This window comes from Ictalurus punctatus, chromosome 17 (assembly GCF_001660625.3).
Source record: "Ictalurus punctatus breed USDA103 chromosome 17, Coco_2.0, whole genome shotgun sequence".
In the NCBI taxonomy this organism is placed as follows: Eukaryota; Metazoa; Chordata; class Actinopteri; order Siluriformes; family Ictaluridae; genus Ictalurus; species Ictalurus punctatus.
The window spans coordinates 13,666,010-13,678,394 of NC_030432.2; the positions used below are offsets into that span (position 1 = coordinate 13,666,010).

Below are 12,385 nucleotides of genomic sequence, written 5' to 3' on the forward strand. Positions count from 1 at the left end.
TGGGTCATTGTCATGCTGGAATACCCATCCACGACCCATTTTCAATGCCCTGGCTGAGGGAAGGAGGTTCTCACCCAGGATTTGACGGTACATGACCCCGTCCATCGTCCCTTTGATGCGGTGAAGTTGTCCTGTCCCCTTAGCAGTAAAACACCCCAAAAGCATAATGTTTGCACCTCCATGTTTGATGGTGGGAATGGTGTTCTTGGGGTCATAGGCAGCATTCCTACTCCTCCAAACATGGCGAGTTGAGTTGATGCCAAAGAGCTCCATTTTGGTCTCATCTGACCACAACACTTTCACCCAGTTGTCCTCTGAATCATTCAGATGTTCATTGTCAAACTTCAGATGGGCATGTATATGTGCTTTCTTGAGCAGGGGGACCTTGCGGGTGCTGCAGGATTTCAGTCCTTCACGGCGTAGTGTGTTACCAATTGTTTTCTTGGTGACTATGGTCCCAGCTGCCTTGAGATCATTGACAAGATCCTCCCGTGTAGTTCTGGGCTGATTCCTCACTGTTCTTATGATCATTGCAACTCCACCAGGTGAGATCTTGCATGGAGACCCAGGCCGAGGGATATTGACAGTTCTTTTGTGTTTCTTCCATTTGCGAATAATCGCACGAACTGTTGTCACATTCTCACCAAGCTGCTTGGCAATGGTCTTGTAGCCCATTCAAGACTTGTGTATGTCTACAATCTTGTCCCTGACATCCATGGAGAGCTCTTTGGTCTTGGCCATGGTGGATAGTTTGGAATCTGACTGATTGATTGCTTCTGTGGACAGGTGTCTTTTATACAGGTAACAAGCTGAGATTAGGAGCACTCCCTTTAAGAGTGTGCTCCTAATCTCAGCTCGTTACCTGTATAAAAGACACCTGGGACCCAGAAATCTTTCTGATTGAGAGGGAGTCAAATACTTATTTCCCTCATTAAAATGCAAATCAATTTATAACATTTTTGACATGCATTTTTCTGGATTTTCTTGGTGTTATTCTGTCTCTCACTGTTCAAATAAATCTACCATTAAAATTATAGACTGATCATTTCTTTGTCAGTGGGCAAACGTACAAAATCAGAAGGGGATCAAATACTTCTTTCCCTCACTGTATTAATTTTTTTATAAAATATTCAGAAAATATTCATTTTCTAGCTGACAATTTAAAATTGTATTGTGCAACATATAGATAATTGTTGCATTGAATACTGCTTTATGGTTTATGTACCTTTCCTTACATACACTTTTCTAAAGAAACATACAAGAAAACATACACTTTTCTACTAAAGGGGTACTTGGCTTAAAAGGTCATTATTATTATTATTATTATTATTATTATTATTATTATTATTATTATTATTATTATTATTATTTACAGTAGCCAAAAAAGGTTTAAGAACCATTGCTCTACTTATGCACATGAATTAAGAGTTAACACTATAGACATCCCTCCAAATCACACACTGTGAACTATATTTAAATTTATTTGAATTTAGTTAAACCCTGTGTTGGAACTCTTTTTGTGAAAACACTGTCTGTAGCAATGGTAATGGGAATATGAAGAATACAGTATATACCAATCTTATGGCTTATTTTAATATTTGGGAAATGGTCTTGGAAACTGAATCCAATGTGTTTCAAACTAACATGTTATTAAATTGATGTCCATATTTTGGTCTTTTTTTATATTTTTATGTTTTTTTTTTTTTAAAACTCCATGTCCAATAAATTGATTTCACATAAAATAATTGCATTGTGAAAGGTTATTGCAGTTCTAACTAGACTATTATCACTGTACTACTATACATCCCTTTTGTTTTGAAAGTTCAATAAAAAGAGGTGTTTAACTTCCTGATGCATGCAACATGTTTGGACTTGCAGACAGCCATGCTTACAGCCATTCATCTTGTAACTCTGTACTAATAGTGCCAAAAGCTGACCTGTCATTTAATAATAGAGCTTGGGTACTAATTCAGACAATGCTTCAACTTGTACCAATGTTCACAAATGAGATATATTGTTAATAAATAATAGACCAGACTATTCAAATCATATTATAAGTGTGAGATATAGATGTGAAATCCTTTGTAGATAACGTAACAAAAGACTATGCTTCATTGGTCTGTTAGTATATAGTTTTTTTTTAGAATTAAATTCCTAAAAAAAAAAAAAAAAAAGATATTTAATTGTTTGATATATTGTCCAAAGAAAGTAGGTTATAGGGAAAACTCAAGTTACATACAGACATAATTTAATACAACGAACTGCAAAAATAAATAACGAGTGATGAGTGACATTCCTGTTTTCAAATCGTTTGCTGGGAGTTTCTTGTGTCTGTGTTTAAACTATAATTTTTTTTTCCTGTTTTCATCAATTCTGCGCTATTGTTTTTTTTTGTATTTTCACTTTCCTCTTCTGTCACATTTTCATTTTGTCAGAGAATGCTTTTGTTTTTTGTCAAAAGACAGCAAGCGGAGGCCATCCCTGTTGGATCTTTCTAAAATATTCTCAACAAATCTTTGATTAAGGTACGTTAAACACTCGTTAAACAATAATTGACCCAAGGATTAGAATCATGCCTAACTGAGGCATGCCGATGTGTGTGCAATTTTGGTGGTACATCCTCACTACATGCATTTAACTCAACTCTGAATATGATCCTATGTGAAGACTAGATTTTCCACAGTAGTCCTTTTACATTTCTGTCTGCGAAGGTCCTGTTTCTAACGCCAATAATGTTTGGACTTACAGGAACTCTCTCTCTCTGCAATGTAATAGAAATAACATTTTAATACAGTTAAAATCTTATTGCTAGTATTTAATAAGTTCCAGCCAGCAAAGTGATTTCTTGGCAGACACCACATTATACTGCACTTATAATAAAATATCATAATAAAATGTTGTGTGTTCATGTGCATCACTCTTTGAGGCTTTGAGAGAGATAACCTACTGTATATTTCCTTTGCTTTGAACAGACAGAAAACATAGCAGTCAGAGACCAATAGGCCTGTGACTGTTTTGAGTTTTATAAATAAAATTGACTGTACAGAAATTTACCATGATGTCTCAACATTTAGGGTATTGTTTGGGTGGACAGATATGTTTTTCCTGCAGTAAAAAGCAGGAAGGATTCTGCATTCTGTTTGACCTGTATTACTTTCTTGAATATGCTACCTGATAACCAAATGTACAGAGGTCACTGGACATTAGTGCTTTCCCTTATTATTTAGTGATATTCCTTTCATTACTTAGTGACATTTATCCTTTTGAACTTTTGTTGCTTAATCAACATGACCAGGTCTGCTTTCACTACTTTGCAAGCAAACATAACAAATTGCCCTCAAGGGGCACAGGACAGAATTAGAGTGGACTAAGGGCCACATCTTAAATTACCAAGAGACCAATTATGCCATTGTCTACTTAGAGTAGTCATTGTTGGCCAATTATCCATCCCTACTTATTGTAAACAATATCAGATCTAACATTAGGAACATGCATCATTACATTTGCTACTGTTAGCTAATCTGTTTGTCCCAAATGCATTTGCTTTGTTCATTTAATAATGATATGAAAACATTTCCATGGCTTACATTGTGCTAGCAATGTTTTATGGTGACCTGCAATAAAGACATTTGAGAAATAAATATTTCTACATGCCAGGCCCAGTGCTGTGGGTTATCAGATGGTATTGATCTTATTCAGGTGGTTACTGTTCTTGCTTACAATGAGGGGACAGATTATTGCAGGCATAAACTGATATAATAATTAATATTTAAGAAAGTAATAATTAATCTAAAATGTTTTAATGATGGTGGTTTAGTGGTTAGCGCGTTTGCCTCACACCTCCAGGGTTCGATTCCCGCCGTGGCCCTCTGTGTACGGAGTTTGCATGTTCTCCCCGTGCTTCAGGGGTTTCCTCCGGGTACTCCAGTTTCCTCTCCCAGTCCAAAGACATGCATTGTAGGTTGACTGGCATATCCAAAAAGTGTCCGTAGTGAATGTATGTGTGATTGTGCCCTACAATGGATTGGCACCCTGTCCAGGGTGCCCCCCGCCTTGCACCCAATGTCCCCTGGGATAGGCTCCAGGTTCTCCGTCACCCAGTAAGGATAAGTGGTACAGAAAATGGATGGATGGATGGATGTTTTAATCATGTTTAAAATATTTAATTTTCAAAAATACTCTTTAGTATATTCTGAATATGCTGTATACCTTTTTATCTGAAGCCCATTGTTTTATGAAACAAGATATGATGTTATGGTGCAAGGGTTGGTACGCAAAAAATTTGCAGGATTGAGAGATTGACAGTGATATGAATAGTTTGTGCCATATCAGTTTATTGTGATATATATTACATCCCCCACCCACAAACTCCATTTCTCTCAACATATCGCTGCAAACCAACATGGCCAAAATCCAGTCACATTATTCATTCACCCACTTTGGTTCCCCAAATTTCTGATTACACTCACATGTGGCCATTACATGCACACCAAAAGTAAGCCGAAATAAAGGCTATGTTCACACAGCAGGCAAAAGTGTCCTAAATCTTTTTCTTCAAATGTGACACATTTGTTACTTGCATGGCTGTTTGAACAGCAAAAAACACACTGAATCTGACATTTTCAACTCTGATTTGGGCCACTTTCATGTGGTACTGAAATCCAGTATATATCTGATATGTGGCAATGCGACCTCTGTCTGAACAAACAATTAATGCGACTTTTACATCACTCCAACACTATTGTCATAATTTTGTGTTACCAGCAAGGAAAGATGGAGGATAACAGTGAAGGAGGATTTCACTGACGGAATAGTGAGGTATCGGACCTTATAAACATTTGAGGTGATGTTGCTGTGCAAGCAAAATTAGAAGGCACATATTGTACTCGCTCCATGCAATCTTTGAAGGGATCTCCTCAAAGAGGTATATTTGAAGAGATCTTAAAAGAAATGGCCCAACACAGCCACAGGAGTACCTGGTTGTAATGACAAAGAAAACCAAGAATGTACACCAAAAAAGTGGCCATGCCCTTTCTACAGTGAACATGAATGCATTAAATATTATTATTATATGTACAAACCCAATTCCAAAAAAGTTAGGATGCAAAAGTTGGGATGCTGTGTAAAATGTAAATAAATGTAAATCAAAACAGAACAGAACCCATATGTTATTCACAATAGAACATACGAAAAATATCACATTTAAACTGAATACATGTACCATTTTAAGAAAAAAATAAGGTAATTTTGAATAAAATTTGAATTTATTAATACATCAAGTTTTAATAAAATCATAGATTGTAAGACCAAAATCATCAGGAGTGGATGGCAAACCGTAGTGACTCATGGGAACACAATAGATTATATTTAGAGCCAAAGAGGCCTGAAAAACTCTTAATTCACACTGTCAACATTAAGAATAATGAATGGATTTAGAATGAATGCTTATACTAATAGTGAAGTTGTGGGTTATTCTTGGTTTCATACACTTTTTTTTTTTTTTTTTTTTTTTTTTTACATATAATGTCTTTGTTGAGTTAATTTCTGAAAGTGAAAGAGCTATCTTTTCAAATTTTACGAGTAATTTGAACAAATTTTAGCTTAGATTAATCTCCATGATGGATGTAATATTTCAATATTGTAACTGTACATGAAAATGATACAAAAATTACTAACATTTTGTGTTAAAACCTGATATAGTTGTATGGGTAAAATTACAAACTGAGCAAAATATCCAAACAGGTGCAAAGTAGTATTTTGTATGAATTTAAAAGTTGACCAGAATGCAGGATCTCTTTATACAAAACATTTCTTTAAAAAAAAAATTCAAACTGTTTTCATGGTTTGGAAGAATTGAGACCTGTGCTATTCATTCCCTATTTTCTGATGCTATTCTTTTGTATCTAATAATATCACAGAGGACTTTGCACGCTCCTATGTTTGTACTAATTGATCTTATGGCAATTGTGGACTTGTGTTCACCAATGATCTTTGTACCACATATGTTGTTTAGCTTTACATTTGGCTGGAATGGTATTTCTCTTGTTGGCTGTTTGATACAAATGTTTTGCATTCATTATTCTGGGTCATTCCAGTCTTCGTTATTGTTGGCAATGACACTAGATCATTACTTTGCTATTTGCAGACCCCTTTTTTATCACAAGTATATGGAAAAAGGTAACCTTTTAAAGTTCACGGTAATAGCGTTAATCAGTAACAGAGTCTTAATGATCACAGTAGTTAGTCTGGCAGGAAGACATACTTACTGTGAGAACAATGTGATAGACAATTGTTTTTGTGAACATGTGGCATTGGTCCAATTAGCATGTGGAGATATTTCTATTTATAGCTTTGTAGGACTTTTGTCAACTTTCCTCATACCAGCCTTAGATTTTATTTTCATTACTGTGTCGTATATAATAATATTTATCTCTGTTATAAAATCTGGTAAGGCCCCTTTGAAGGCTCTTAATACTTGTATTACTCATATAAATGATATCAGTTTTACACTATTTTTTGCCCTACTTTCTTATATGTAATATAGAGTAAGAAATAATTTCTCTCCAAGCAGCCATGTATTTATAAGCACAATGGTTTTACTTTTTCCCAGATGTTTTAACCCAGTAATATACGGACTGAGAACCAAAGAAATAAGGCAACAGTTTTTGAAATTAATAAACTAATAAACTAAATTAAATATGTAAAATACATGTGTCACTGTGGTTGGAAAGCAGGTGTAACATAAACATTTTGAAAATATTCCAATGACTGGCACTTGTATAGATTGTGTGAATGACAATTATGCTAAAGTAATATAACCAGAAGTAAATAAATATTTCCAAATACACTATAACTCAACAAAACACAATTACACCATTGTTACTATAACAGCTGTTAAATATCTATGAGACATGTACAGCAATCTTTGCATTACAAGTCTTATTGTGCAATTCTGTTTTTGCTCAGATCCGATATTTTTGCCTTGAAAGTTTGCATTTGTAAATTATGCATATTTATTATCTAGCAGCAAATTAACAGCACAAGCATTTACCCGAAAAATTTGCTGTGGACGTCAGCCAACAGTTCATCACCTTGTTTGTGCAAACAATAAGTGCCTATTACTGATTTAAATTGAGAAATATCTGGGTATGGGAGTAGTGCTAGCAGACTAAAGACTAAAAGACTCAAGACTCAAGACTAAAACTCTGAACAGTAAAAACTTCATTTAACTTGTTAAACAACTATTTAAGAAAATTGTTTCCCTTTTTTCACAAAAAGGACACACATTACATACATTTGTATTAATAATATTCACAAAAGCATTGACAGCAACTGCGATCACCTACTCTTTTTTTCTAAAGGAGGCTTATAAAAAATTCTCCACACAGGTTTTACATTCTGATCCAAACCTAACTTGTCTCTCCTTTTAAGGTTTTCTTATTTAAAACTTTGACACAACTTCTATACATTTTTTTACTGTCAGTTTCATGAATTCTTAAATCTTCTAAATTCTTCAACATCAGCATGTCTGCTTCTTTAAGATCAGGAGTATTGTAAATCTCTGGAAAAGGGTATTTATTGTTTGGAAACACCTTTCCTTCACCATAACTCAAAATGCGAGTCTTTTCTTCTGTTGTAAACTTATGCTTTGAAACATTTAGCAGTTTGCCTGGTAATCTTGTTGATTTTAATCTTAAACAGGAGGCTACCATTTGTGGGTTATTTAAATCAGGATCCCCAGCATCTATTAGATGATACAATTTAACTTTTTTTTTGATGTACACATTATGTTTTCAAGACCTCATGCAATTTCACTTGATACATCAAATCTGCCTCCAAACACAGTCGGTTCTTCTAGTAACCAATTCAAAGAAGACTCAGAAACCCCTCTTCTCTTTTGAAATAAGCTCAAAACTCTAAACTTATAAAAATCCCTTTATAAAAAGGAATCAGTCCATTCAGCTGAATCTTGCTAGAGTCCATTAAAAACAGTGTATAGTCCAGACCCAGACCTCCAGCTTTTCTTAAAATAAAGTTTGTGACATTTCTCCATAGAAGATCTTCAGGACCTGTTAAGAGTCTTTGAATAACCTGTAAACGAAAGGTTGCTCCTCTGCTGACCAGATGTATTAGTCCTTGTCCCCCTTCTTCTCTAGGAAGATCCAGTACATGCTGTGGTACCCAGCGTAACTTAGTTTTAAAAAAGAATTAACTATGACAGCCTGCAGTTTTACGAGAAGTCAACCTGGTGGCTCAGTACATGCCAAGCCATGCCAGAATGTTGAAGCCACCAAATTATTGATGACTATAATTTGACCTCTGAATAACATTTTTGGCCACAGCCAAATCCATTTTTCTAATCGTCCTTTTGTTTTTTCCAGAACCCCCTCCCAGATATTTTGCAACATTGACTCGTCCCCAAGATAAACACCTAAGTATTTAAAACCAGCTTCCATTCAAGTCCAGCAGGTAGTTTAGGAAGGCATCTACCCCCCCATTTTCCACATACTATAGCTTCACTCTTCATCCAGTTTACCTTAACTGAAGATTTTTTTTCTCATTATTTTATTTGTATAGCGCTTTTAACAATGGACATTGTCTTATAGAAGCTTTACAGAAACATATAAACACAGGATACAGATTTTAAGAATTTTTTTTATTTTTATTTATCCCTATTGAGCAAGCTGGTGGCAAGGAAAAACTCCCTAAGATGATCTGAGGAAGAAACCTTGAGAGGAACTAGACTCAGAAGGGAACCCATCCTCATCTGGGTAATAACAGATAGTGTGAAAGTAAAAGAAAGTTCATTATGGTTTTTATATGAAGTCTGTTTAAAGAATGCATATTTTAATTTTGGCCATTCTTCTTTTCAAATCCAAAGAAAAACTTGTTTGGGCCATCCATCTGCGTGACCATACCAGCACACCCTGTGCCTTAACACCCAACAAACCATCCAAAACTTTTATTTTTTATTTTTATTTTTGAGAACTTCAATACATTCTCGGTCCCTTGCGGCTTCCATTAGATTTTGTATTTCTACCATTTCTCTCTCTAGATCTTCTATCAATCGGAATTGAGGGTATACATACAGCACAGTTGCTGTATCTCAATTTTTCCATTATCTGACCATTGCTGTATAGAAACAAACAATGATTCCCTATTCTTAAAACTTTTCCAGAAATGAACAAACACCTGACAAAAAAAATTATCTTTCAATAAAACAGTATTAAAGTGCCAAAAACATTACAACACACCATGATCTAAAAAGCTTACAGGTGAAATAGCACAATACTTAATAATATTTAAATTATGTTTAAAACAATACCAGCTGTGTAGTCTAGCCATTGTCACAGAATGTTCCCTCATTTGTGTCCATGTATACTGTCTGTGTTTCATTCACCACTCTCCAAATGTCATATAAATCTTGTTCTTTCATAATTTGTTTCAAAACACATTGAAGTAACAAGGATGTCTTAGGTGGGAATCAAATCAGGTCTCTTGTGTACAAAGTCATTAAGTTTACTGGCAGAGCTATTCCCCAAATAATGAATCCAAGAGCAGAGATGACCAAAGGCAAGGAGGCAAAGATAATCCACAATAGATTCTTTACTGACAAAAAGAGCAACAATAAAGGATAAAAAAAGCAACAAAAAAAAGCAACAAAAAAAAGCAAACCGACACAAGGGCCCAAAACCATGAACTACACAGACTTCACTTGCAGCAGGCAACAGGTACATGTACCTGTAACATTGGCTCAAGACTGAACAATGAGGCTCTTCTTCTTCTTCTTCTTCTTCTTCTTTTGATTTTAATGGTGGTTGGCAAACCAACTTAAGGTGCATTACCGCCACCTACTGGACTGGAGTGTTGGCAGCAGCTTGGCAGGGAAAATAAATAAACAAACAACCAAATAAATAACTATATACTAGATATTCATAGTAAATTACTAAGGTCTCTCACCTATCCCAGTATTTTTTAGATAATTTATTAGGGGACAGTCCCAGATGTTTTCCCCAGCAAGTTCTCTAGCATCATATTTTGCTTTCCAATTTGCATCTCTAGCTCAGTTCTTTCTTCCTCATATCTTTTGCAGTCTAACAGAATATGTTTTAAGATCTCTTGTGAATTGCAGTGGGTGCAGAGTCCAGTGGGGTGTTTCCCTATTCTGTGTAATGTTAGATTTAAGCCAGCATGACCTATTCTAAGATGTGTAATTATCATCTCTTCCTATGGGTTCCTGCCCTGCCTCACACTCATGCCTACTTGTTTTTGTATATTATATAGGTGTCATACGGTGTCAGCTATGTCCCAGTATTCCTGCCATATTTTATGTGTGCATCCCTTTATAATTGTTTAAATCTCTGCTCTACTTAATGGTACTTGTATTGTTATAGGAGATTTGGATCTCAGATATATGTAGCCTCAGTCCTACTGTTATTTCCAGCTTAATGTAAAATACAAGCTGATGTATTATATTATGTGATGTTATGTGAAAATGATTAAAACTGTATTATAATTAAACTATATAAAGAACCTCAACCTGGACAGTCCGGGGAAACAGAACCACGTGAGGAGAAAAAGAAGAAGGAGGAGGGGAGCAAGACAGCAACATGGAGGAAGACGGATTGGTTTGTCAAGTCTTCTGGTTTGGGGGCCGCTGAGAAAGCTGTTCCGGACATTATGCACATCCAGCAAGACCTGAGAGATCTACAGCTCGACACGCTGGATGTAAAAAGAACTGAAAAGCTGATATGGAAAAATGATTGTGTAGTGAAAGAATGTGATAGCATACTGAGTGTCTTAAATCAAATGACAGCTGAAGCTGTAATGTTAAAAGGACGTGCTAAATACAGGAGGACTGAATACATTAGGAAATTAATTCAGAGACATGAGAAAATAGCGAGACTCTCTAATCTTGCTAGACAAATAGATGAAATGGAAAAATTGATAGAACGCTTAAATCTGAAGAAAGCCCAGTAAAAACATACATCCTGTTTTTACTTCCTGTTTTTTACAGCCAGTGCTCAAAAACACACAGCTTTAAGGCGAGTGCCTAAAAAACCACAATCCCTCAACCTCTGTCCCTCTGTTAAAGACCCAAATAAGGCCATGCTTTTTGTTTTCTACATGCAGCTTCAGAGTTTTCGCTCGTTACCGCATCCGGACACCGTTGAGAAGGCGTTGTGGTTTTGAGCAAAAACTTAGACTCTAGCACTCAAAACTACAAGCGAGAGATGTATATAAGTTTCGAACAGATGAGTGTTCAGGGCCGCACCTCGTGTGAAGTTTATTTGTTTTAGTTTCTTGTGAAAGAAGAAAAACTATCTGATCCTGCGTGATCTAAAAGATTTATTTATTTTATGTCTCTTCTTAAAAGAAAACCATTTTCAGACTGCGTAGTCGCTGGTTTTTCTTTATTTTATTTTTCTTTATATTCTGAGTTAAGATAATTGTAATCCTTTTGTTCTTTAATAAACCGAAGTCCATATAAAGGACAATTCGTATATCTTACTCCGTGAGTAAAATTCCTTTGGTACACACCCCTTCAGCGAAAGGGAAAGGATTTCATTGCTTCTCTAGCCCAGCGGCACGAAGACTCCGCCTTCTGAGAAGGTAAGAGGAAGTGTTTTTACAGAGTAGTAAGCGAGTAGAGAATTAATACAGTGAGGGAAAAAAGTATTTGATCCCCTGCTGATTTTGTACGTTTGCCCACTGACAAAGAAATGATCAGTCTATAATTTTAATGGTAGTTGTATTTGAACAGTGAGAGACAGAATAACAACAAAAAAATCCAGAAAAACGCATGTCAAAAATTTTATAAATTAATTTGCATTTTAATGAGGGAAATAAGTATTTGACCCCTCTGCAAAACATGACTTAGTACTTGGTTTAAAAACCCTTGTTGGCAATCACAGAGGTCAGACGTTTCTTGTAGTTGGCCACCAGGTTTGCACACATCTCAGGAGCAATTTTGTCCCACTCCTCTTTGCAGATCTTCTCCAAATCATTAAGGTTTCGAGGCTGACGTTTGGCAACTCGAACCTTCAGCTCTCTCCACAGATTTTCTATGGGATTAAGGTCTGGAGACTGGCTAGGCCACTCCAGGACCTTAATGTGCTTCTTCTTGAGCCACTCCTTTGTTGCCTTGGCCGTGTGTTTTGGGTCATTGTCATGCTGGAATATCCATCCACGACCCATTTTCAATGCCCTGGCTGAGGGAAGGAGGTTTTCACCCAAGATTTGACGGTACATGGCCCCGTCCATCGTCCCTTTGATGCGGTGAAGTTGTCCTGTCCCCTTAGCAGAAAAACACCCCCAAAGCATAATGTTTCCACCTCCATGTTTGACGGTGAGGATGGTGTTCTTGGGGTCATAGGCAGCATTC

At 36.0% G+C, this 12,385-nt stretch overlaps 1 pseudogene; it reads left to right on the forward strand.

Annotated features, from left to right (window-relative positions):
* The first annotated feature begins 5,838 nt into the window (after nt 1-5,838).
* On the forward strand, nt 5,839-6,683 carry LOC108277576 (olfactory receptor 52K1-like; annotated as a pseudogene).
* The last annotated feature ends 5,702 nt before the right edge of the window (nt 6,684-12,385 follow it).